Here is a 24,832-nt window from a genome sequence, read left to right as displayed (position 1 = left end):
AAGCTGTAAACTGTGACCTCCCCAATATCTTGATGTATTCTGGATAAGGAATTAATGTCATTTAAACTTGTCACTACAGTGATTTTTGAATGGCCCCCTGTACAAGCCTTTGAGATATTTCAGAGCAGGAATTTTCCATAGTAACTTCCTAGTCAATCTTCAATATAAATATTTTAATTGCTAATTATGTGCCAAGCTCTCTAGAAAGTTCTAGGAACTTGAAAATTCATAATTCATAGTTCCTAAACCTAAGAGCTTCATAGACTTAGAGGAGAGACAAAAACTTATAGTTGTGTGGTGTGGAGCAGAGGTAGAAGGATGTGTGGATCACTATACTGCCCAGAAGTTAGAAGCTGGCTGATGTCCAAGCTGTTTTAAAAAATGACTTTGAAAAATGAACAAGGTGGAATGAACATTCCTGGAGGAGGAAACTCACATGTGTAAAGGGCAAAAGTGCCAGGAGATATAGCTGGAGAGATGGGTTGCTACATAATGGAGCGATTCTTAAGTTATGTTAAAAAATTTAAATTGTATCCAATATACAAAACAAAACCAATGAAGATGGTTAGGGAAGAGACATGATCAGATTGGTCTTGGATGGTGTAAATGATGGAGACTAGTTGAGGTGAGTCTAAGTATAAATTGAAGGCCTGAAAAAAAGTGTAGGGCATTGTCAACAAATGTTTGTATGCACATCACTGTACATCACATATTAGGAAAACGGTTCCTCTGTTAAAAAAGGACTTATATTTCAGCATGTTAGACAAATAGTAAAAGATATAATAATCTAGAGGAACTACAGGCATGTTAGGGAAGGACTCCCTGAGAAAGTGACACTGAGGGATGCCTGGGTGGCTCAGTTGGTTATGTGTCTGCCTTCGGCTCAGGTCATGATCTCAGGATCCTGGGATGGAGTCCCATCGGGCTCCTTGCTCAGGGAGGAGCCTGCTTCTTCCTCTGCCTGCTGTTCCCCCTCCTTGTGTGCTCTCTCTCTGATAGATGATAGATAGATAAGATAAAAGAAGGTGACACTAAAATGGAGACCTGAAGGAAAAATAGGATTTTAAAGATCTGAACTGAGTTGAAGTACCTCCGGTGTTTCTCTGTAGATTCTGTGTAATCCCTAAGTACTCCTAAAGAGAACCAGCTTCTTTTGCCCTAACTATAAATCTATTAAAAGACCTAAATGTTTATTAAATTAAAAAATAATCATGTAATGAGGACAAGATTAAGTCTCTCATGTCTTCTCCCATAGAGAATATTTGCATCATTTACGTTGTATTATAATTACTTGAGAATCTGGAAGAGAACCAAATGAAAGGACAGAGATTTAAGAGCAAAGAGGGAGATGCTGCAAACAGAAGGGAATTAAAGATTGAATAATTTAAAATATAAAATGCTTTAGAAAGTTCAAATAAAGTATCAGCACAGTCCATTTAGCACAATATTTTGGAGGTCCCTATTAACTTGTTTGCAATTTCAGTGAGAAAAGAACAGTAGGCGGAAATGAGGCTGCAGACTGTGGACTTCCTATCAAGAAGCTTAGTAGAGAAGTAATGCTGCATGAGGGATTTTTGTTGGTTTAATTTACTAAGGAAGGGAGAATACATTGGGTTTTCAAAATCCTCTGTAGGAAAGAAAACGCAACTTGTTGAAACTTATTACTATAGACATAAGCAGTATCAGTAACTTGTAATAGTATTTACTCCCGATACCTGCATATATATAACAAAGCTAATGTTAACATATTTATACTTACCACTAAGAAACAACACTGAATGCATATAAACTCTTGATCTCTGGAGAAGATGTAAACTTTTAAGGTATGAACCAATCACTTCTGATCATTACTTCCAACCTATGACTAAGAGAAGATGAGGACTGAAACTTTTTTTTCCAAAGAAAGAGGTCAGAGAGACAAATAACATTTAAAACATTTTATTATTTAATAGATTACCACCCACATAGTTCAGTGATGTTTTCACATTCTAATTGTATTTGTAATGATAAATGTAACTAAAGAGAAGTTTAAACAGCCCTATATTCTTTACAGGCCTAACAGTTTGTTTTGCTTACCAATTTTCTGGCAAAATCTCTCCACCACCTATTTTCTGTGTGCTGGTTACTATGCTGTGACTAATAAAATCAGCATCCTTCTTCTTCAGTCTTGCCTGTTCATACCTCCCCCCAAGGCATAAGAACAAGTTAGTCTCTTAATTTTCACTTCTCTGCTCTATCTTGCTGGGAGTATAAAACTGGAGCCTAAAAAAAAAAACTAAACAAGTGAAATGACTTGCCAAAGACAAGATTCTCTCTGGGATATGCAAGAGTGTAAAATTAAAAAGAAAGTGGTAAAAATAAGGTCTTCTCAAACATAACTTTCAGAAACAGGTGTGAAGGAAACTGAAAATCCCTAATGCTTACCAGTCGTTCAATGTTTTAAGTCAGTTTCCACGTGACAAATGAGGGATTGGAAATTTTGCTTCCTAATAGTATTTATTCTATTTTGGTGCTCTTGAAAACGGTAACAATACTCATTTTTTATGCAAACCCAACTCAAGAGCCCTCTGACATTGGTAGCACCTCTAAACTTTGACTCGTACCATATGTCTGGATATAAAAGGAATTTAAAGAGTATTATATAATTATTCTACGTGTAACTTCTGCTAACCACATTTTAATATTCAAAGCCTTGTGGCTTCAAGTCATCGCTTCTGAGCGTTCATCTTCAGAAATTCAGGATTCCACCGAAATTGTTTCCCGCCCATTAGAGTACTCATGCTAACCCACTCGAGAACAAACTCAGCATTTACAGGGCTGAAAATTGGTGGTCTTGCCGCTTACACCTTCATTCCAATCGACCAAACCTTAACTCTCTTGTCTCTCGGGCGTTTTCTTTGCCTTACCTGGTCTGCGGAAAAATTGTGCCGCCCCACACTTAACAGAGTTACCCGAGACACTTATCAGCCGCTCGCAGTCCCAGCGGTGGGGGTATGGTGGTGGTGGCAGTCTAGCCTGCCCCGCCGCACGGCCAGGTACGTCATCCTCTTACAGACCTTGGCCCAGTGTGCGGGCAGGCGACGAGGACACGGAACCTCAGTGGGCCCCGCTCCTCCGCGACAGGTTGAAAGAGGTAAGTTGTTTAACCTGGTGCTAATCCAAAATTCGGCGGGGTCGGCCCAACCCAGGCCAACTCGCTGTAGCAAGGAAGGTCAAGATCACCTTGGGGCAGTGAGCGCCCGGACTACAGCTTGCACAGCAACAGGCCGCCCCAGCGCTCTCCCCGGGTCACAAGAGGACAACCAACTCACAGGCCTGCCGACGGCGACTGTGGGCGGAGTCACCCCCCTGACCGGCTGCCTGCCGACTTCCGGACCTGCGCGCGCCTCTCCGCACCGCCCGGGCCACCGGGTGCACCCCTCCCCCCGCCCACCGTTTCCCGGCATGCTCCGCGTTGGAAGGGACGGAGTCGACAATAACAAACCCAACCGCGGCCGTGTCCGCGGCCCTGCCGAGCCCTCGGCGCTGCCTTGGGGTCCTCGAGTCGCTCCGGCCCCTCGGCTCTGACTGGCCGCGGCCCCCTGACCCCCGGCCCCCGACCCAGAGCCGAGGGGCCTGACAGCGACCCCGCTCCGCCCTGACCCCTCCCTCCCGCCTGGAGTTTGGGGCCGCGACCGGCACCTGGGACGCCGGCGGTTGTGTCGGTTGGCGGTGCCCGATGGGCGGTTGGTAGCCGCCGCCGAGGACAAGGCGGCGGCGGAAGATGGTACCAGGGGCTGCCAGCTCTGCTGCTGCCGCCGGCGAAGGAGGAGGTGCTGCCAGGTAAGTGCCGTCGCTGCCCGTGGCCCCTTCCCCCATCTGGCACCGGGGCCGCTCGGGGAGCCTGGGCACAGGGGGCCGGGGACGCCTGGGTCCCCACCGGGCGGAGCGCCGCCCGCTTGCAGGTGTGTGTGCCGGCGGGTCCGGCGCATCCGGCGCGGCAGGTGTTGCCCTGCGGCCGCCTCCCTGGCGCGACAGCCCCTGAGGAGACACGCGGTTTGAGTCGAAGCCCCACTGGGCTGCGGGAGGTGTGGGGCGGGCTCGCCCGGTGCAGGCCTACCTGCGGCTTCCTCGGCCGGGGCCGCCACGGTCCCTCCCTGTACGCGCCCCCGGCAGCCCCGGGTCGAATTTCGGGAGTGGCCGAGGGCGAGGGACGCCGAACCCACCGGGACGTGTCCTCCCTTGTCGTCACCGCTGCCAGGCTTAGCCTTAATGCTGTCTTTGACTTGAGAAACCGGGGAGTGGAATTGGGCCGAGGCCGAACGAAGCGCACAGCGGGAGGATCGGAGAGATGCCTTTGTCCCGATCCCGGTGTGCGAGGATCGGTATAAAGTTACTCCTAGGAATGACTCAGCCTCCGCCAGCCCCACCGATAGATTTGGGATGGGGTGTGTTTGCGGATTTCACAACTTCCTTAGTAGAAGCAGGACAACAACAGGAGAAATGGCAGCTTTTGAGGGGAATAGTTTCTTCCACCGCCTGGTGGATGTAGTATGTTTATTGTTTATGATTTCGTAATCTAGTCTTTTCCATCATGACTCTTTAAAGTGTGGTCATACCACGAAGTGGTGTGTGCCTGGATGCCGAGAAGACTAATGTGCTCACTGTTGGTAGAGTCTCATTACTACACAAGTCATTAAGCTAGATAACAATGTTTGCCTCAAGTTTACTATACATAGAGCAATGATTTGGGCCTTATGAAAATGTACTTGTCATTTTATTGTATAGTTTCTAGGTTTTTGTGTGTTGATGCTGATTGTTGGAGTTATCCGAAGGGTTGGAAAGTTAGCAATTTAGGAGGAGACGACTTTTAATATAGACAATTCTGGGTTTAATCAAGAATCACATTATTGTATTTCGATATTTGATACAAAGAGGGTCTTTCCCATTTTGATAAGATATTACTGTGGGAAGCGAAAGTACCATAAGGATTTTATTTTGGGGGTTATTTGGTTTGTAAGCTAGGGGTGAGAAGATGTGTTTGCTTTCTGTATTTAATGTTGTAATAGAATGTGGCCTAAATGAACACATTTTCTCAGTAACATTCCTGTTATGGTTTTTTTTAATTTTAGTGTTGTTTAAAGCCTAAATAGTTTTATAAAAGAGATGTTTTATGTTGGTGTTTTTGTTGATAAATATCTGTTGATGGAAATTAGATATGGATTCAGTCCACTTTTTAAAAGTAATTTTATTTAGTCGACTTTGAATCTTTTATGTTAGTCAAATTTAGGATTAATTACTGGCCTAGTTCTTCTGCTGTTGTTGGATGACAGGGAAGACGGTGAAGCAGTACTCTTGTCTCAGAAAAATTTTCTGGCCCTTGCTAACAAATACAAGTTCAGAATGGGTGGCAGATTGACTTTTAGCAAATCAAATTCATAAGGTCCAAAAGGGCAGAGGACACAAGACCTTTGTTTTTGAAAAGCCACACTTCTGAACCTAAGTTTTTATTATGTAAGCTTGAGAAGAGCTTTTATTTGGTTTCTGATTTTGAGACTGTCTTTTTTTTTTTTTTTGTAAAGATTTTTTATTTATTTATTTGACAGAGAGAGAGACACAGCGAGAGGGAACACAAGCAGGGGGAGTGGGAGAGGGAGAAGCAGGCTTCCCACGGAGCAGGGAGCCCGATGCGGGGCTCGATCCCAGGACCTGGAATCATGACCTGAGCCGAAGGCAGACACTTAACGACTGAGCCACCCAGGCGCCCCTGATTTTGAGACTGTCTTTAAATTTTCATGCATTCAGCAAATGTTTGAGCACCTGCTATATGCTTTAGTTTGCAGTTGTATGTAACTACAATTTTTTTTTTTAAACAGGAATATCTAGTAAAATGTTCTTGTTTGGATAATGCTATTTTCTAACCCATGTAAGCCTTTCGTTTGTAGTATAGATAATAGTGGCTGAAGAAACTCAAGTGAAAGGGGCACCTGGGTGGCTCAGTCGTTAAGCATCTGCCTTCAGCTCAGGTCATGATCCCAGGGTCGAGCCCTGCATCAGGCTCCCTGCTCAGCGGGAAGCTGCTTCTCCCTCTCCCACTCCTCCTGCTTGTGTTTCCTCTCTCGCTATCTCTCTCTCTCAAATAAATAAATAAAATGTTAAAAAAAAAAAAAAAAGAAACTCAAGTGAAAATCTAGCAGTCCCTTTCTACACACATTCATTCATACAGTTATTACTTACTTACAACAGACAAGTGAACCAGTTATTACAAGGAAGATAAGAATGTGTAAGAAATTGTTTTTGCTTTATAGGAAATTGGAGTCCTGTATAAATATAATTACACTATTGCATTATTACAACTTTGAAAGAAAGTTACGAAAGGGGATTTGGGTTTTTATGGAGTGTAGGGGGATATTTTTAGAAGCATGATCTGACATGGATAAGTCATTTCACTTTTAAGAGGATGGCCTAGTCACCTCAACAAATTTGGCTTGGGATTTATCATGTACCTACTTGCCCCTACTATGTGCCAGGCACTGGTCAAGAAATGCTGGGAATTTGGCAGTGAACATTCAAGAAAAATATGGAGTAAGAGATATATGCTAGGAAGGGGAAAAAAAAAAAAAACAGAAGGGAGGAGATGAGTATCAGGATTGGGGGGTTTAGATAAAGTGTCAAGGAAGTCCTCACTGGTAACTTTGGAATAAAGACCCAGGAGAAGTGAGGAGGCTAGCTGTGTGACTGGGACAAGAACATTCTTGACAGCACGAATAGTAAATGGGAAGGCTCTTGAGATAATTGGCATATACAAGAAAAAGTGAAAAGGTTACTGAGGGTGGACTAATAGAAATGAGCGGGCACTGAGAATGGTGATAGTGAGGGCTCTACAGAGACTCTGGGTTTTGTGGGTAAATAGTAAGGAGTCATGTACTGTAACCCTGCATGTGCAAAGGCACAGAGGTTTGTTCCAAGAAACCCAGCAAGGCTAGAAGGCAGCTTGTACCTACATTCATTTATGTTTTCAAGAAATGTTAAACCCCTACAACACACAGTTTTAGCTCCTGCAACATGAATAATGAATAAGAACTTTGTATGTCAGCTTTGTATATAAGATTGTAGGAAATTTTGAACTATGGGAAATTTTAAAGAAGATAAATTGTAATGCTGGCTGCTTTCAGACACTGTAATAGATATAATGCTAGAGAAGCAGATTGTAGATAGAGTGCTAGGTGGAAGATGTGTACTTACTGTTGTAGATAAAAGTATGTAAATTTTAATTACCACATTTCTGATTTGTTTATTATTGTGGGCCTAATAAACCTAATTGCCTGTAAGTAAACTTCTGTTGTGTGGTCCCTGAGAGAATGGCATTTCTTTCCATCCCTCAGTAAAGTTGAGGTCTTTTTAAATTACTTTTTCCTAGTATGTGAGTGCTTTCATGCACCCCTTCATTGGTTTGTTTCTTTCACAGCTGTTTAGTGAGTACCCTGAGGATTATGGAGTGACACCCCACCCTCCTTCCCTCTCCCATGATTTTGCTGTCTTTTGAATTCTCGAATTTTATTGGCTTGTAATTATGTTAAGGGATGAAAATAATTGTGACCCATTTCCATTTCTTTGTTACTGGTTTGGGACTATGCGCATTATTTTTTTCCCTCATATTCTACACATAATAATTGATCAGCAAGTATCCAAAAAAATCTGTTGAAATTTTAGTCAGATCAGTACCATACTTTTAATATACCCATGGTTGCTTTAGCCGTTATTCTGCAAATTCCAGTTGTGCACATCCTTTTTTTGATATTGCTGTATGTTTACATATAGTTTAATAGAATGAAGCTAATTCAGTATTTACTATATATAATTTTGATTTCATTTTTAAACTAGGTGACTATTATAAAATGAAGCATAGAACTATAACACTTTTGCTATAGACATAATTAGGTGAATCTTAACAGTTTAGAAAACCTGTGTTCACATTTAAAGGGAGTGCCATACCTATCAGATAAAGGGCTAGTATCCAAAATCTATAAAGAACTTATCAAACGCAACACCCAAAGAACAAATAATCAGTCAAGAAGTGGGCAGAAGACATGAACATTTTTCCAAAGAAGACATCCAAATGGCCAACAGACACATGAAAAAGTGCTCAACATTGCTTGGCATTAGGGAAATCCAAATCAAAACCTCAGTGAGATACCACATCACACCAGTCAGAATGGCTAAAATTAACAAGTCAGGAAATGACAGATGTTGGCAAGGATGTGGAGAAAGGGGAACCCTCCTACACTGTTGGTGGGAATGCAAGCTGGTGCAGCCACTCTGGAAAACAGTATGGAGGTTCCTCAAAAAGTTGAAAATAGAGCTACCATACGACCCAGCAATTGCACTACTGGGTATTTACCCCAAAGATACAAATGTAGGGATCTGAAAGGGTACATGCACCCCAATGTTTATAGCAGCAATGTCCACAATAGCCAAACTATGGAAAGAGCCCAGATGTCCATCAACAGATGAACGGATAAAGAAGATGTGGTGTACACACACACACACACACACACACACACACAGGAATATTATACAGCCATCAAAAAAAATATTCCCATTTGCAATGACGTGGCTGGAACTAGAGGGTATTATGCTAAGCGAAGTAAGTCAATCAGGGAAAGACATGTATCATATGATCTCACTGATACGAGGAATTCTTAATCTCAGGAAACAAACTGAGGGTTGCTGGAGTGGTGGAGTGTGGGAGGGATGGGGTGGCTGGGTGATAGACATTGGGGAGGGTATGTGCTATGGTGAGCCCTGTGAACTGTGTAAGAATGATGAATCACAGACCTGTACCTCTGAAACAAATAATACATTATATGTTAAAAAAAAAAAGATAGTAGGAAGGGAAAAATGAAGGGGGGGAAATCGGAGGGGGAGATGAACCATGAGAGGCTATGGACTCTGAGAAACAAACTGAGGGTTTTAGAGGGGAGGGGGGGTGAGGGGGGATGGGTTACCCAGGTGATGGGTATTAAAGAGGGCATGTTCTGCATGGAGCACTGGGTGTTATATGCAAACAGTGAATCATGGAATACTACATCAAAAACTAATGATGTATGGTGATTACATAACATAATAAAATAAAAAACAAAAACAAAGGGAGTGTCACAACTTGATCTTGCCATCCCTTAAAAATTATACCATGCACAGCCCTGGATATTATATTTCAAATGGATGTGGCTTCCATACTTGGTATAATTTGGAGGCAGGAGAGCCGTTTTCTAGCAGACTTGACTTAAATTCGTCTTAATGGCTTTTTTGAATTTCTGTTAAGCAGAAGTTATCAAATGACATAGCATATATGAGAAAACATGTTTAAATGCAATAATACTTACAAAGTGAATTAAATTTTTACGAATGAAACTAATTCAGAATGACAAATCTAATGATATTCTGTATTGGGACTTCTGTTTTTTAGATTGTTACTAATATTCCAAATTCAAGTTATCTGTAAGTCATGCATTTTACATAATTTTTATGAATGGCAGGACAGCAAAATGTGTAATACATCTATATGTATTGATGGAAGGATTCCCACATTATGTTATTCAGTTATAACAAGGTGTATAGCAATATGCATGATGCTTTCTCATTTTTGTAAAACCAAACTGTCCGTATATACACATACATTTTTTCTGTATAAACAGGGAAAAAACCTGAAGCCAAACTACTAAAAGTATTCCTGTTGTCTACATTCTTTGGGTGCTGTCTTATATGAAGTTGCTTGTCTAGTTGTAGCTTCATTTTGGAAGCTCTGAACTTTTATGGAAAAAGTTCTCTTCAGGGGAATGTTAGGAAAATGACTGACCTACTCTTCTTTTTCTCTTTTTCTTTTCCTCTTGGCAGAGAAAAAGGGTAAGATCAGATGGAAATAATCTGATTTGGAGGGTTTGAAGTCCAGTTTTTAGTCCCCTGGGTAACCTAGACGTTCTGTTTGTGGTAAACATTTTCATTGATGCAGCACACAGTGACCCCTCATTGAGGTCAAATTGCAATTTGCAGAATTACAAATCAGACAAAATTATTCCTAATTCTTGTTCTTTCTCTACAAAACTTTTGGTCCAACATATCTAGTTCATCCAAATTTTGTGAATTCTGCTAGACCTGAAAGCAACTTGTGGGGACTTGTAATCCCAGCACCTGGTCCAGTTTCTGGCTTATGTTGGATATTTAACAAATAGAGAATGAATAATGACTGAATGTGTTCAGTTTGGGAAGTCAGAAATTGAGGTTTTTCCCTTTGTTTTCCCCATAAGGAAGCTAGTTCTAAATTTTGAATAGTTGACAATAAACTGGAATAGCTGACCTAATCATTATGGTGGCAGTCTCTCAAAGAGGAAATTGTAAATTAATCTCCAATTGATAAATTGGATAGACAGTGTTTTTCACAGGTATGGGAGATAGGTTTATATCTCCTTCTCCCCCTCATTTATAGCTGATTGTATCCAAAGAGGATCCAGGTGGAACAAATGTCCTTTTATGATGTGAGATTTTTTTTTTGTATGATAATTCCTACTACCTTATATAGCTAGTAAGAGCTCTGTAAATGCAGAGGAATAAGAGTACTGTGGGCCACCTGTGGTTAGGGAAAACTTCCCAGAAGTGCTAATAGAACCATGTCTTTGGACCGTAGTTGGATGAGTAAAATTCATATTAGCAGAAATTGGAATTGAATTCGGCAGGGGTATATAAAGTGAGAGAATATAAGTTTCATGTACAGGAATACAGATATTTCTAGAAAGGTAAACTAGGGTGTAATTATGAAGTCCATGAATGTTGGAGTTTAAAGTTATAATCGCCACCATTTTTAGAGCTTTTATTGTAGTCCTTGCACAAAAGGAGTCTGAAATACACTGTGTAAAAGGTGTCATTTCAGTCTATGGATGGCAAACTGATGTGTACAGGTTATCTGAGCCTCATTGGGAGAGATGGGATTCATTCATATAGAGGTAAATCTTGCTTCAAAGTCTGCCCTTTTAATATTAATGTAGCTTTAAGCCAGAGTTGGCAAATTCACATTCTTAAAGGAGCAGATAGATAATGAAATTCAGTGAAACTGTGAGGTACTCTACTGAGGTGGCAGGAGAGATAGCTGCAAAGAAAAAAGCTACAGAGCATGGTAAGCCATTGATTTGTGTCCTCCTGTAGGCAACTGTGAGGCTCTAGGGAAGATTCTTGAGGGATGCAGCCTGATGACAGTGGTTGTAACTGATGCGAATGCTCAGGAAGACTTGGAGCAAGATGGAGACTTAAAGGCAGCGAGAATAGTTTCCAGGCTCTAAAATAAGGGTTATGTCACTGGAAAATAAAGTGTTGGATTCTAGAGGAAAAATGGATAGACTTTAGAAAAAACTAAAGTTCTGAAAAACAGGAGAATGATAGCTTTTTTGACAAAAGAAGTTAGGGAATAGTTTTAAAGGAAAAGCACTGAATTGAAGTGTGGATGTTTCAGGTTTGTGGTAACAACATGATTGCTAATGGGAGATATTTAGCATCAGCTGAGTGCTAGTCCTGTGCCTGGGGGCAGAGATCTGAGTTAAACAACAGTAACTGATGTTTGTATTGCCCTTCAGTTTGCATAGTTCATAGGTTTGTTACATTTTCACAACAACACTGTGAGATAGGGAGTTTCTTTTTGTAGTCAAAATAATTTTAAGTTTAGGAGTACCTATCTGGCTCAGTCTGTGGAGCGTGTGACTCCTGATCTTGGCGTGAGTTTGAGCCCCACGTTGGGTGTAGAGCTTACTTAAAAATAAAAAATCTTATAAAAAATAAAGTAAGTTTGATGAGGTTAGTCAGGGTCACACAGTCAATAGTGGGGATAGGACTTAAATATAGCTCTTCTGATTCCAAATCTCATGTTCTTTTAACAGTTCTGTTTTCCCTCTTACATGTATGTAAAGATAACAGTTGGAGAACTAAATATGAATGACCATGTAGGGAAGATGGTAGAGTCAGAAGGTATATCTACACTGTGATGGCAGAGTCGAGGCTAGAATGGGGGCAGCAGATGGGGGTCATTGTCTTGTTCTTTTAGTTGGACCAACTCTTCTAGGGCATTGTATTTCAGGTTCTTTATTTCTTTGTGATGCATAAAGTGTTGTGTTTTTTTCTTTTTCAAAATGGAAATAAGTATCTTTACCTCTGATTATAAATGTTATTTTTAAGGAGACCAGAGAAAAGTGAAAGTCCTGCATCCAGAAATAGCCATTGCAAAAAGATTGATGTTATATTCTTAATTGCAGTTAGTTAACGTAGTGTTATTAGTTTCAGGTGTACAATATAGTGATTCAGCAATTCCATATACCATGCAGTGCTCATCACGATAAGTGTATTCATTAATCCCCATCACCTATTTAACCCATCTCCCCAACTCCCACCCCTCTGGTAACTATCAGTTCTCTAGTTAAGTCATTTCTTGGTTCCCCCCCTTTTTTTCCCCCCTCTATCTTCATTTGTTTTGTTTCTTAAATTCCACATATGAGTGAAATCATATGGTATTTGTCCTTCTCTGACTTATTTCACTTAGCATTATACTCTCTGGCTCCATCCATGCCATTGCAAATGGGAAGATTTCATTCTTTTTCATGGCTGAATAATGTTCTTGCATGTGATGTGTGTGTGTGTGTGTGCGCGCGCGTGCGTGCACACCACATCTTTATCCTTTCATCAGTTGATGGACATGTGGGCTGCTTCCCTAATTTGGCTTTTGTAATAATGCTCCTGTAAACTTGGGGTGCATGCATCCCTTTGAATAACTTTTTATATTTTGGGGGTAAATACCCAGTAGTTCAATTGCTGAATCGTAGTTCTATTTTTAAATTTTGAGGAACTTCCATGCTGTTTTCCATAGTGGTTGCTCCAGTTTGCATTCCCACCAAACGTGCAGGAGTGTTCTTTTGTCTCCACATCCTCTTCAACACTTGTTTCTTGTGCTTTGGATTTTAGCCATTCTGACAGGTGGGAGGTATTATCTCATAGTGGTTTTGATTTGCATTTCTCTGATGGTAAGTGATGGTGAACATCTTTTCATGTGTCTCTTGGCCATCTGTGTGTCTTCTTTGGAGAAATGTCTGTTCATGTCTTCTGCCCATTTTTTATTTTATTTGTTTTTTGGGAGTTGAGTTTTATAAGTTCTTTATATATTTTGGATATTAACCCTTTATCATATATGTCATTTGCAAATATCTTCCATTCCATAAGTTGCCTTTTAGTTTTGTTGATTGTCTCCTTCACTGTGCAGAAGCTTTTTATTTTGATATAGTCCCAATAGTTTACTTTGCTTTTGTTTCCTTTGCTTCAGGAGACATATCTAGAAAAAGTTGCAATGGTCCAGACTTTTTTAATGCTTGAGTATACATGTACTCCCTCACCATTAGTTTTAATAAAATAACAGTAAAATCCACAAACAGAATCACATATACTGTAACTTGTTTTTCTTATTGAACAGTAAATATGTCACTAATCAGTATGTATAGAACTAACATTTTTAAATGTCTAAATAATGTCATATAGCTGCACCATAATTTATTTGACTGATCACGATTGATAGCTTTCTAATTTTTCATTGTTAAAAATAAAAAGTCATTGGATATATACCTTTGTACACTTGTCTGTTTATTTGCTTCCAGTATATTTTCAAAGGTAGAATTGCTGGTTTGTTCATTTTAATTTGCACAATTTAAATTTTGATACATATTGCCAATTAAATCTCATTGTAAGTTGTACCGATTTCTAGTCTTGTCAGCACTGTTCATTTCAGTCATTAGAAGTAACCTAAAGGGTAAAAGCTGATGGCATTTCTGATAAAGGTTTTTTCTGCATGCTATGGATTGCCATATGTTATAGTACTATTGCTTGAACAATTTATCCTTTCCCCCAATTTGAAATTCTGTTATTATTATTTATCTGCATTTGTGTATATGAAGATATATTTGTATCTGTTTCGTTCCATAAGTTATCTATTAATGGGCCAGAATCCCAGTTTTAATAACTGTTAGACTATATTTGACATGTTTTGATAAATGCTCTCTCTTTACAGGATCTCTGTCTCTCTCCCCATATATAGTTGCTTATGTATATACATACATAAGTATTTATAATGGTCACTTAATAGTTATTGTCTCAATGGATAGAAACTAAAGACATTGTTTAGGTAAAGAACCACATAATAATTTTAAGAAAATCTTATGTCATTATTGAGTTACTGACCTGTTGCTTTTAATTTTAAATTGGGTTAGCTTGCGTCATACTAAGTATGATTTCATTTCATAAAAAGTAATTTTATATAGAAAATGAACATTATGGCAAATTTTAGAAAATCTTGACTATTTGGTGAAAAGTAATACTGTGTTATGTACTAAGGCTGAAATTTTATGTCATAATGTTAATTTCTAATTCTTTCAGCAGCAGTTCACTTATATGGTGGCACTTCACCATTGCGTGTAAGAACTTTAGTTCTAGATCATTTAGATGCAATACACTTAGAAATTTGATAGATTTTATGTAAGTTAAGGGAAAATGTGCTTAATTAGAAATCCCAACTTTGTAAGTTGATAAAAAGGGTTAGCTCTTTTTAATGATTGATTTTTTTTCTAGGAAATTAGTGATTTGCTAAGCTCATTCTCTTAAATTTTAGCAAATGTGATCGAGGAGGGTAAATCATTGGTATCTAGCAGGAACTCAATTTTACATATCCTTTTTTGGGTATTTTTTGGAATGACACCTTTTTGTGAACTCTTGCCCATTCCTTCTCTATACAACTTTTGCATACCTCTGTAATATTATATGTATTGCATTGTAGTGTCATGTTCATTTTATGTGATTAAGCTCCTTGAAAGAAGATAGCATATACTTTCTTCTTTTTTTTAATCTTCAGAAACTCAGACATTAAATAAGTTAGAACTGAGTTTATTGTAAATCGATCTGCATTTTATAAAAATTTGGAGGAATTAGCCAGTATACCCTTTTTAATTTTTAGGTAAGGAAATGAGATTTGGTGAAATTAGAAGTAAAGATATGAATCTAGGACTAAAACCCAGATCTATTTGACTTCTGTTCCAGTATTTTTTCAGGATGAATTCTGTTCATTTTCAGGATGACCAAAGATGTGCTTGGTTACTAATGCCCCTTTTTGCTTTATGTTTTAACAGTTACATACCAAGGAGTGAATTCAGCTGTCTTGGACCATCTTATTTTGGTAGCAAGCATATAGGATATGTAAATTGTACATTCTTATGAAGTATTCCTGTGGATTCTCTTTGAGCCATTTTGTATTTCTGATTTCACAGTTGTGGTTCTTGCTCTAGTCCTTCTCCATAGCCTCGGCCTCATTTATTGACTGTCTAATGTCTTGGTAGTAGGTGTACAAGACACTGTGGTATCTTGAAGAGAGGTGTAAGGCATGGCCAAGTTTTCTGTAGCTATTTACAATACAGTTTGAGGAATGTAAGGCATTTGGCAGGTGGGGAAAAAATGTAGAGCAAGACATTTATTTATGTTCTGGATACAAACACTATTATTTTATTAGAAATTTGAAGTTGTGGGCTTGAAGTGTTTAAGGAAGATTGTTGGCAGCCAGTAGATTGGTGAAGATTTTACAACAGGATGTTGGTGACATCATGGTTACAAAATGGAGGCAATGAAATGACATGAGTAAAGGCACTAAAGACCAAGGCTTATTCATCTCTCATCAGGAGGTCATTTTAAATGGTATGGAGCCTCATGTAATGAAGCACAGAAAGGCAGTATTGGATTGTTTACTCCAAGGATTTAGACAAGTAGATGTATGAAGCATTTTTAGTTGGGGAGAAGTAAAGTGACATTAAAATAAGACCTCAGATTTTTTAGTTGGTAGTGTCTTCTAGGACTGATTTGAGTTGAAATCCACTGGGTAGAAGAAGGAGCTCAGTTAGGTTATTGTCAGAGCGTGGGTATGCAATAGTAAGCCCTGAATTAGATAGCTTAATTGGGAATAAGTGGGAAAGAGGAGTACACAGACCAAGGAGTCCTTATTCACATATGACATGTTAAACAAAGTTGATTACCATTGGTGAACCCAAAAAGGTCAGTAGGAGAAACACTTTGGAGATGTTTAAGGCAGAGATGATTATTATTATTTTTGTTTTTCTATTTTTTTTAAAGATTTTATTTATTTATTTTGACAGAGAGAGAGAGACAGCGAGAGAGGGAACACAAGCAGGGGGAGTGGGAGAGGGAGAAGCAGGCTTCCTGCCGAGCAGGGAGCCTGATGCGGGGCTCGATCCCAGGACCGTGGGATCATGACCTGAGCTGAAGGCAGACACTTAACGACTGAGCCACCCAGGCGTCCCTCTATTTTTTAATTAAAGAGTCTTGAAATACCTTGGCTCTAAGGAAACTACCAAAAGTTAGCTAGTTGGATGAGATCTCTCTCAATTAACTATTTGAACTCTGTTTTATTATTTATTTACGCAAGTAGTATTCTAAGAGTACTTTTGCTTGTGAGAGCCTATTCACTCAGTAGATGCTCTTGAATAGTTTCTGTTATGTTGCAAGAGTTACTGCCTATTCCTAGGTTAATATTTTGCAGTTTGTAATGTGCAGTTGGCATTGTGCTAAATATTAAGCTCTTGGCATAGATATTTTTAGTTGTTTTTCAAAATGCTTTATGAGACAGGTATTGTTAACATTCCCATTTTACACATTAGCAAATGAAATCTAGATGTGTAGTGATGAGAAGGTTTTTTAAACTCTACAAGTTTTTAGTTGATAATAAAGCCATGTGGTTCATGGATTGTCTAGAGAACATGTAATTCAATAAAATTTTATAACATTTAGATTATACAAAATTAGTCTTTATAGAAGTTTTATATTTCTTTTAATAAGAGAATTTAAAATATGAATATGTTTATTACCCATTTAGAGTATTTAATGATTTTTATAAACCATACTTTTCAGGTAGAATCTGAATCAGAACTTTTACTTACACAAAAATTCGTTTCTGTCACCCTATGTGCCCAGTATGTGAAATATGGAAAAAAATTAAATGTAGAATTAAAATCTTTCTTGAACCAAACAAATCTTGCTGTGAAACTATGATGTGATCACTTAAAAATCAGCAATCCAGGGTCGAAGTAACAGCTAAAGACAGAAGTAGATTTTTTAGAAAAGACTCCAGTGATTTAGGAGCTAAGGTACAGAAGAAAGAATTTAAGGTCAGGCAGGATCATGAGGAGATTTAGGTGATGGAAAAATGGTGATCTATGTGATATCCCTTTGTATCGAACAGGACAGAGTGCTCATGTAAGACTAATGGAACTCCAGGACATTTACTATTTATTTCACATCTGGCTTTTTGTTAACCTCATAAGATTGTACAGCCCTTCAAGACAGAGATTGAATTTTGTCTGTTTCCTTAAATAGATGGCTTGAGCCCTGTACATAAACTTTATCTTATAGAATCTTGAATAGGCAGGTATTTTCGGTATTCTCAAGGTCAGATTTCTTCTCCTTGCCGTGATAGTCCAGGAAAACTCTTAACTTGAAAGTAAATTTTATTTTTCATGTCTGTGGTCATTTTTGCTGAAAAATTAAAGGCTACGGTGTAGTTTGAGAAAAAGCTCTGCATATCCTTTATATTGTATATTGATTAGGTACTGGTATAAAATGCAAGTTTGATTTGTATATTTCTGTACATATGTGCTTACTTTTAGGAAGTTGTGATTTTCATTGTATTTGCAGTTGTTCACAAAGCCCCTATATATTACACATTATTTGTATATTCTCTTGTTCATGGGCTGGCTGCAAATATGATATGCTGAGATTTGATATATGCTGGGTCCAGACTTATTTAACAAGTTCACAGTTCTCTTTGAGAAATTATGAAAAATAAATTTTCTCAGCACTGTCTTACCAGAGTGAAAAGCTGCTTTCAGAAAGTGTTTCAATAACTTGCTGTTAACATGAGGAAATATGACCACTAGGTATGGGGGGAAATTAAAAAATTTTTGTCCAGTATGAATGATAGGAAGTGTGGGACACATAATTTCTAACATGCCTGTCACCCTTATATAGGCATTGTCAGGAGTTAGGTTTCAGAACAGACAGGGTTCTTTACAGCAGCCTTTTATAGAATGGACTTGCTTTTGTGAATAACTCCTAGCATTGCTCAAAAATGCAAAAACAAAAGCATATCCAAAATACAGAAGAACCAGGTTATTGAGCTAAGCTTTTAGCTATACTATTTTTCTTCTCTTGTAGGGGTGAGGAACCTCTGGAAGTGCTCTGTAAGTTTTATTTTGTTGTATTTTTATATTTACTTATTATGGAAGTTAACACAAAAAGGCAATGGAATATTGAGCCACATGTCCTGGGATGGAGCCCTGCATCAGGCTCCCTGCTCAGCGGGGAGTTTGCTTGTCCCTCCCCCCTCCCCGTTCTTGCTTGCTCACATGCACCCTCTCTCTCTCTTTCTCAAAAATAAATAAATAAATCTAAAAAAAAAAAGAAAAAGAAAAAGAATTTAAACCAGGGCCATTAAGCTCCTCCTATATAAAAGTCAGTTGTTTTTCCCTCACTTTAGGTCAGATTATAACCAGGAAGGTGATGTATTCTGGCAGCAGCTAATTGTTTTACTAAATTATTACTAATTCCATTACTAGAGGTACTTATTTTTACTGTTTCAGTGTATTTCTTTCTCATCTTTTTTCCTCTATTCTTTTTAAACATCTGTAATCATTGCATTATTGTTTTCACTCAACACTGTAAGCTTTGTTAAAAATTATTATATATCCTATTTTACTGTATAAGTAGATGAATGAGTGGCCAAGTATTTTTAACACTACTCACAAGTAGTAAAGTATTCTGTATATACTTCAACTATAAATTTTTTCTATAAGAAAATTTTTATGGTACAATTATTAGGTTAAGAGAAATGTATGTTTATGGAACATTTACTTATCTACCCATGAGCACCAATTGCTTTCCCAAGAAGGTCATAATTATTTATAGTAGATCCCCACCTATAATATATGAGTGTTGAATATGATTTGCAAAATACTTATGATAATTTTTGTACTATTTTGTGGAAATTTGCAAACATATACGAAAGTAGAGAGAATATATTTTTAAAAATTTTTATTTAATTCCAGTTAGTTGACATACAGTCTTAGTTTCAGGTGTACAGTATAGTGATTCAGTACTTCCATACATCACCTGGAGCTCATCAGGACAGGTGGTGCACTCCTTAATCCCTATCACCTATTTAACCCATCCCTCCACCCCCCCAACCATCCATTTTAGTAGCGAGAATAATGTGCTGAATCTAATCTGTCCATGCTATGTGCTTTAATAGTCACCAGTATTTTGCTGATTTTACCTGTCCTTCTGCCGTACTTACCTTCCCCCCCCCTTCCCCTTCTGCCTTCGTTTTTGCTAGACTGTTCTAAAACATCTCAAATATCATTTTACACATTAATTTTTCAGAATTCATTATTTCATAACTAAAATGCTATTATCATGCCCCAAAAGGAATAGTAATTCTAATACCTAATCCATCTTTAGATTTCCACACTTACTTCAAAAGTATGTTTTGTAGTAGTTTGATTCAGAATCCAAACATTACATTTGATTATTATGTCTCTTATATCTTCTTTAATAGGTAGAATTCTTCCTCTCTTTTTGAGGCCATTTGTTAAGCTAGGTCATTGTCCTATAGAATGTTTATTTCTGAATTTACCTGATTGTTTTTTTTTTCTCTACACCCGTATTACTTATAAACTGGTAACTGTAGGTAGATGTAGAAGTTTTATTAAATTTGGGTTTGTGTTTTTTTGGGGGGAGGTGGGCAAGAATATTTTATAGATAAGCTGCATACTTTCAGTTGAAACACAGAGACATGAGTTGGTAGCAGTGTGACAAGTGATCAGCATGTTCATGTTTGTCAACAAGCTTAATCTGTCACATTTCTTTTAATTATTTTAATGTCTGTTGATGTCTAGATCCATTATTTCATTGCGAAGTTGTCATCTTCCATATTCTGTCTGTAGTAATAGGTGGAGCTTTTCTGTAAAAAGTTATTTCTTCATTATATTGTTTATCCTGAAATATAATTCATGTAGGAAAGAGGATAAGTCCTTAAATCCTTTCCTTTTTTAGTTTCATAATAGGTTGCTACTCTAACTCACTGAGGGTTTGTTTCTTCCTTTTTTGATTGTTATGAACATAAATATTTACAGATTTTATACTATTTAAGTATTTGTAAGTATTCTTTCAATGCTCAGACTGCCCCATGTTAGTCATGAAAGCTCATTCAAGTTGAGTTTTTGCCCTTTTGACATGGTCTTATTAATTAGTCTTTGATAGCTTCTTTGCTTAATGGCACATCTTAATGTTCCAGGCTTATGTGATTGGTACATTTTTCTACTTAAGACCTTTGGAATCAGCCACTTCTCCAAAGGTTCCTTTTAGAAACCATAACGTGGGTGTACAGTGATTTTTAGAGTTAGATGTACAAAGATTCTAGAGTTAGATGGAACAATCTCCATAAGACAACTCTCACTTTGGATACCAGCCACCTGTTGGTGATGCCCAGGACCACCCTCACTTCAGATCCACTGACTACAAATTTGGGGTTCCTACAACCACCTTCAGGTTCGAGGATTCACTAGAATGGCTTACAGACCATGGGGGAAATGCTATACTTAATTATGATTTTTTTTTTATAGTGAAAGGTTACAAATTAAAATTAAAAGCAGACAAAGGAAGATATGCATAGAGTCTGGAAGGTTTTGAAATGCAGAGTTTCTGGTTGCCTTCTCCCATGGACTCATGGATAGGATTACTTCCTCTTAGCCAGAGTGTGTGACAGTACATAGAGTAATGCTAACTAGGGAAGCTTACCTGAGTCTTTGGTGTCTGGAGTTTTTATTGAGGTCCTATAATCTTTACATGGTAGCTGACCTTTAGTCTCTAGTTCTTTTTAGAGGTCCAACTAATGTCTTCAGTCTCCATTTCTTCTGGAGATGGAAACTGATACTGTGTGTCCTAAAGCCCCCATCATAAATCACATTGTTAGACTGTTCTAAAACCCCCAAACAAAGACACTCCTATCAAGCAGGACATTCCAGAGACCTCAGGTTCCCCTCCGCATAGCCAAGGGTAAAGTCCAGACCTCTCTTTGGATAAGGTTAATTCTTTCCTATACAAGGGAGATGGGTACTTAACTGTTCTAGGGTTGTCACTGCCTTTAATTCAGTGGGGCTGTGAAATACGTGTTTTAGGCAAAGAGAAAAATTTTTGTTCAAACTAACATCTCTAAAGTACTTTTTCTTTTTTTTTTACACTTTATCTCTTTTCTCTTAGATTGAAAGTCTAGGAATCTTAGACTGGAACTCTTGCTCATTTAAAAATAATGTCTTTTTCAGATTTGTATTTCTTTGATTACTGAAAAGGTTTCTTGTACTTTCCTCATTGGTTAACTATTTGGAATACTTTCTCATGCACTATGTATTGTGGATTTTTGTGATTTTCTTACTAATTCATAGGAACTCTTTTTTTTTTTTTTTTTTAAAGCTGTTTACCCTTAATCACTTGTTGTAACACTGTCCCACTTAACAGTTTTGAGGAGAAAGTCAGATCCTGTCTTTTGATATTTGGATTAAATGATGAAACAGGTAATGGAAAGATTCATCCTTTTTTGGATTTCTCCCTTTTCCCCTCCCCCATAAGTCAGAAAATGAGTAAATCCTGTGACCTATCCAGAACCCTGTCATCTGTTAGAAAGCTGGGAAATTGGGCCTGTCTCCTGGAGGGCTCGCCGTCTGCTGTTATCGTTTCCATGCAGTGTTACAGTTGCAGGCAGCACGTGCTCACCATTAGGCTTCCGTTCTTGACTGTTAGGTGCCTGGTGATAACCCAGGTATGTGCACGCTCACACTGAACTGGCTAGAGCTGCTCAAGCCTTAGAGCAGAAGCTGACAAACTTTCTGTAAAGGACCAGATAAGTATTTAGGCTTTGCTGGTTAAGAGGCAAGATCATGGCTATTAGGTAGGTGTTTACATAATAAGAGAAAAAACTTTTACCTTGCCCTGTCCCAAGTGTCCAGAATGGGCCATCCAGGGGGGTTGGCATGCTTTATGCTCAGTTGACATCAATTGGAGATTTTTTTTCTGGACACACAGGGACCACCTAAGGGATATGGGCCTGGCAGGCTGGGGAGAGAAGCCAACACAGTAAGTTTTACTTTCTGCCCAGAGACTCCAGATCCTGAGTTGTCTTTTCTTTCTGAAATTGTGGCTGGAGGCAGGTGACCTTCTGGGTTTCCCATTCCAAGACTGGTTTATTCCTTGCTGCCTGCAGAAGCTGTGGCATCCCTGACATGTCAGTGGCCCCCAGCGTGTACCCTGAGTAGCAGAATGCTGCCCTGGGAGCAGAGTGGGCCTCTGCAACTCCACTTGTCCCTTAGAACAGTACCTACACAGCCCAGGGGCTGCAGAGCAAAGGAGGCCACTTTCAGTATTTCACTCAGCCATATTTTTCTTTGCTACTATACGTAAGTTCTTCTGTATACATTTCTTTAGCTTGTGAAGTTTTCAGAGAATCCCCATGCAAAGATGACCCACAGTATGGAAGAATTTCCAGTCTTTGCCATGTGCAAGGAACCATGTTATCTACGTACCCAAGGGAATCTTGTTCTCCCATAACCTAGGACCACATCAGTTCTTGGAGGGCAACTAATTTTTCATTTGAACACCTTACCATGTCAAATTTTGAAGTGTTCTGCCATCCCACCCCCCTTACTTAATCTTAGAATTTTTTTTATATTGCATTTAAGAAAATGAAGACTTAAAAGTGGTAGAATTGGTGGGAGAAACAAGTACTGGGATTTCTAAAGGAACAGTAAAATGGCAAGTCATGGGATGTACTTACTACATGTGTTTAGTAGTACATTCATGTTCTTCCTTCCTTCCTGACCCAGCCATAGATTTGAACTCTGGTTGTTTTTGCTATATGGCTTTGAGAAATGATTGAACTTTTTTAGATCCACAGGTTTGTCACTTGATTGATGGAGATAATAGTAGCCTTTCTCACAGTAGAAATTGTGAGGATATGTAGCTGGTATGGCTTTTACTTCATGTTAACAATCAGTGGTTATTGTTAAGTCAACAATATCCGTATCTTTAAAGAATAAAACATAGAAAAGTGCAAGCATATATTTGGGAATTACTTTTAATTATAAATAATTGCATTTTTGTAGCTATTCTTTTTGGAAGTAGATAATCATGGAGTTTGTGTATAGGTTGCCCAGTAAGATGTACGCTTCATGAGAATAGGGAATTTTATCATATTATTTGTTCTTTTATGTCTGAAACTAAAAAAAAAAAAATGCTTAGGGCATACTAGATTCTCAGGTGAAATTTTTATTGAATAAATGTTGTAAACTGAGATGGGTTCGAACTTAACCTTTAGGCAAGTTGAGTAATCTCTGAATCTTTTCCCTAAACTCCAAGAAGAAACAGTAATAATATGGTTATCTTACATGTTATGAAAAATAAAGGAACTATTGCATATAATACTACTGAGCATAGTGACTGACATATAATGAATCACTCAGTGGTACTGATGATTATTCTTTGTGTCATATACTTGGGACAGGTGAAATAAATATGAGCATTTTGTGGCCATGGAAGCCATTAGCCTGTGTTTCTTTGTGTGTTTTTGTTTTGTTTTGTTTTTGCTATTCCCTTTTATTTTTTACTTTATGTTTCTGGTTTTGTTTTTCAATTTCAATTTCAGTATACTTAACATAGTGTTACTAGTTTCAGGTATTTAATACTCAGCAATTCAACGCATTACTCAGTGCTCATCATGATAAGTATACTCTTTAATCCCCTTCAGCTATTTCACCCATCTCCCCATGCACCTCACCTCTGGTAACCATCAGTTTGTTCTCTGTAATTAGGAGTCTGTTTTTTGGTTTGTCTCTTTTTTTTGTTCACTTGTTTTGTTTCTTACAGTCCACATATGAGTGAGATCATATGGTATTTGTCTTTCTCTGACTGACTTATTTCCCTTAACTTTATACTCTCTAGATCTATCCATGTTGTTGCAAATGGTAAGATTTCATTCTTTTTTATGGCTGAGTAATAGTCCATGTGTGTGTGTGTGTGTGTGTGTGTGTGTGTGTGTGTATGTGTGTACCCCACATCTTCTTTATCCCTTCATCTGTCGATGGACACTTGGGTTGCTTCCATATCTTGGCTATTGTAAAGAATGCTGCAATAAACATAGGGGTGCATATATCTTTTTGAATTATCATATTTTCATATTCTTTTGGTAAGTACCCAGTAGTGGAATTACTGGATCATATGGTAGTTTTTATTTTTAATTTTTTGCGGAACCTCCATGCTGTTTTCCATAATGGCTTCACTAGTTTGCATTCCCACTAACTGTGCATAGGAATTCCTTTTTCTTCACATCTTTGCCAACACTTATTGTTTCTTGTGTTCTTTTTGTATTTTGGATAGTAATCACTTATCAGATCTATCATTTGCATATATCTTCTCCCGTTCAGTAGGTTGTCTTTTAGTTTTGTTGATTGCTTCCTTCACTGTGCAGAAGCTTATTTTGATGTAGTCCCTATAGTTTACTTTTGCTTTTGTTTGCCTTGTCTCAGGAGACATACCCTGAAAAAAAGTTGCTACAGCCGATGTCAGAGAAACTGCTGCCTGTGCTCTCTTCTAGGATTTTTAGGGTTTCGTGTTTCACATTTATGTCTTAATCCATCTGAGTTTATTTGTGTATAATGTAAGAAAGTGGTCC

The 24,832-nt window shown here is 38.3% G+C and overlaps 1 protein-coding gene across 4 annotated transcripts in view; it reads left to right on the top strand.

The window, feature by feature from the left end:
* The first annotated feature begins 3,624 nt into the window (after positions 1-3,624).
* Positions 3,625-24,832, top strand: part of RB1CC1 (RB1 inducible coiled-coil 1) — a 94,376-nt gene continuing 73,168 nt past the window's right edge. For 2 of the 4 annotated variants that reach the window (XM_021688576.2, XM_021688574.1), the window contains exon 1: positions 3,625-3,822. The gene's annotated coding sequence lies outside the window, so the exon portion shown is untranslated. Of the gene's footprint in view, positions 3,823-4,146; positions 4,355-18,197; positions 18,297-24,832 lie in introns of those variants that run through there. The other 2 variants (XM_044914629.1, XM_021688575.2) reach the window with 2 other exon arrangements.

This window comes from Neomonachus schauinslandi, chromosome 4, assembly GCF_002201575.2.
Source record: "Neomonachus schauinslandi chromosome 4, ASM220157v2, whole genome shotgun sequence".
NCBI classification, from domain to species: Eukaryota; Metazoa; Chordata; class Mammalia; order Carnivora; family Phocidae; genus Neomonachus; species Neomonachus schauinslandi.
The sequence above is the reverse complement of the archived record's forward strand: the minus strand, read 5'-3'. Positions and strand labels throughout refer to the sequence as shown.